Source organism: Adiantum capillus-veneris, chromosome 6 (assembly GCF_014529385.1).
Source record: "Adiantum capillus-veneris isolate H3 chromosome 6, ASM1452938v2, whole genome shotgun sequence".
Taxonomy (NCBI): Eukaryota; Viridiplantae; Streptophyta; class Polypodiopsida; order Polypodiales; family Pteridaceae; genus Adiantum; species Adiantum capillus-veneris.
The window spans coordinates 146,325,567-146,328,225 of record NC_140936.1 but is presented as its reverse complement, the minus strand read 5'-3'; positions in this window follow the sequence as shown (position 1 = coordinate 146,328,225).

Below are 2,659 nucleotides of genomic sequence, written 5' to 3'. Positions count from 1 at the left end.
GCATTGATGCACTCCTAAAGCTGAAGCGAGACTGCACATATGACTTTTCCCATGGAAGCAGGTTTCTTGGTCAAGATACGGAGGGGGAGAAATGTTATGTCTTCAAAATGTCCACAATTGGTCCAGCATCCGGTGTGGACCTGGTGAACCGAATGAGACAAGATAGGGATGGCAATCTCAGACGTGTGTGGATCCACTTTGATCACACCAGATGTGTTAACGATTGGGTGACTATGGCTTGTCACGTCTATGATCCAAGGTACATGGCGCACCTTGACAACATTGTGGGTTTCCTTTTACTCTCTCTCTAAAAATTTGTTTGCAGCATGCAGGACCTTTTGACTATTACAGCTTGTGAAATGAAACAGGAAGACATGGAAACGCAATGTCTATTTTGGGAGTGCCTCAATGATGTAATGCAGTCATGTGGGTGTGACAAAGCTAATTTCTTTGTCTTCATGGTGGATGAAGCTCAAGCAATTTGGAAAGCAATTCGAATTGTTTTCAATGCTGGTGGCAAGACCAATACAATGAGCGATCAAGAGCGTTCTTGCCTTTTCTATTGGAAGCAAATCTTTAATCAACACACAATGAAGTATGTGGTGCAAGCTTTTCAACACACACACAAAGAAATGTGTGAGAAGTGAAGGCAAGCACCAACAAAAGAGGCTGCAGCAACAGAGGCTCATCTGATATGCCAATGGTGGCATAATGGTCATTGCATAGACCGTAACATTCCATGTATGGATTCATGGCTTAGTTGGTGGGAAATTCGTATTGTGCATTGGGGTTGCAGTATGGCATGCATAGAAAGAAGCTCTGATGGACCAAACACTCCACGCACAAACCTTGTGGAGAGCAAGCATGGTAGCTGGCTAGCAAGGGAGGGTTTTCATAAATGCATTCATTATATGATGCATGTACAATCAACCTTGCAAATTCCATCTTACAGAGCACAAATGCCATTTCATACAATCATGGAAAACACATTGGGAAGGGTCCATCGGTACAGAAGCTTGCGGAACGCCATGAAAAATGTCCTAGTCATGTAATAAGAGTAGTGAATGAGGCTACCGAGGTCACTCCAATGTATAAACGACCGACTCCATTGAAAGAATGTAAGGAGACATCAAGGAAAAAACGCAAGCCAAATGAGGTTATCAATGTGGAAGATGATGCATCGCATAGGCCTAAGTACAACTCAGTCACCAAAGATCGCAAGAAGTGTGGAAGACCCCGTAAGATCAACTTTGCACAAGAAGGGATATCACAAACCCCAAAATGAAGTATAGGTTTTGGTGGGCAGTATGTAGTGGAATGCAAGGTCAATGAGGCAATGTGGGCCATACGCCGAACTCCACAAGGTAGTAGAGTCACATGTAGCGGCACACCAAGAGGAGGACGAAGGTGTGGAAGCAATATTGCAGGTTCAAGCCTTGGTATACCGGCCCCATCTTTTGAGGGATATCGAAAGCATCCGAATGGTGTGGTGTGCCAGTGTTTTGGTTTTGTCCAGATCATGTCTTGCATTGCCTATTGTCATAATAATCAATATCTAATTCTCCTAAATGATTTTCTCATATTAAACTGATCATTTAATGTGGGGAAGTGCCAGGGGAGAAAAAGCTAGAATATTGGTTAAGCTAGCAGACCGGCCACAGTAGGGATCCAAAGGAGGGAAAATAGGGATCCAAAGGGGGGGCCATCTGCAAAAGATCCATGTGCAACAATGGGCTAAAAAGACCCTAAGGTTCAGCCCATTAAGACTTCCAAAATGCTAAGGTTCCAAAATTCAAAGGTTGTGTCCAAAGGTCAACCCTAGGGAAAATTGGATGCTTTGTGTGTGCCCTAAAAGTCTTTGCACATCCCTACATGGGAGGGGGTGAGCCCTAAAGGTAGGGGATGAGAGATAAAGCCACACACACACACACACAAGCTCCCTTTACACAAAGGGAATGAGGGACACATGTCAGCTCCCTAGGCCAGATGCCCACAAGGTGTGCCCAATTTCTATTGGATGACCCTTGAAGTGGACCAATGAGAATTAAGCTAGAGTAAATCTAGTTTAATTAATTTAAACGCACACTACAAGAGGCTATTTATATTAGCGACGCTCACACAGCGACGCTCAAAAAGAAAATTCCCAGCATCGCTATGAGCGTCGCAAATTTACAAGTAAATTTGTGACGCTCATAGCGACGCTTATAGCGACGCTCATAGCGACGCTTATAGCGACGCTCATAGCGACGCTCATAGCGACGCCGGCTGGGCTTAACAAAATAACAGAGAGCGCCCAAAAACATAGATCTCATATCTGAGTTTTTCGGTGCCCTCAAGCAAGGAGCAGGTAACGCTCTCCCTCTCTCTCTCTCTCTCTCTCTCTCTCTCTTTCTTCTCCACACACACACACACACACACACACACACACACACACACACACGAGGAGAGGAAGGAGAGCCAGGTATGCTCCTTCCCTCTCCTCACTCTCATGTTCCCTTCCCCTCTTTCTCTCTCCCTCTCTCTCTCTCTCTCTCACACACACACACACACACATAGTGTTTTTGAGTGAGAGAGAGAGAGAGAAAGAGTACGAACATAAACAAAAACGCACACACACATACATAAACAAAGAATGCACACACACATTGAGAGAGGAAAA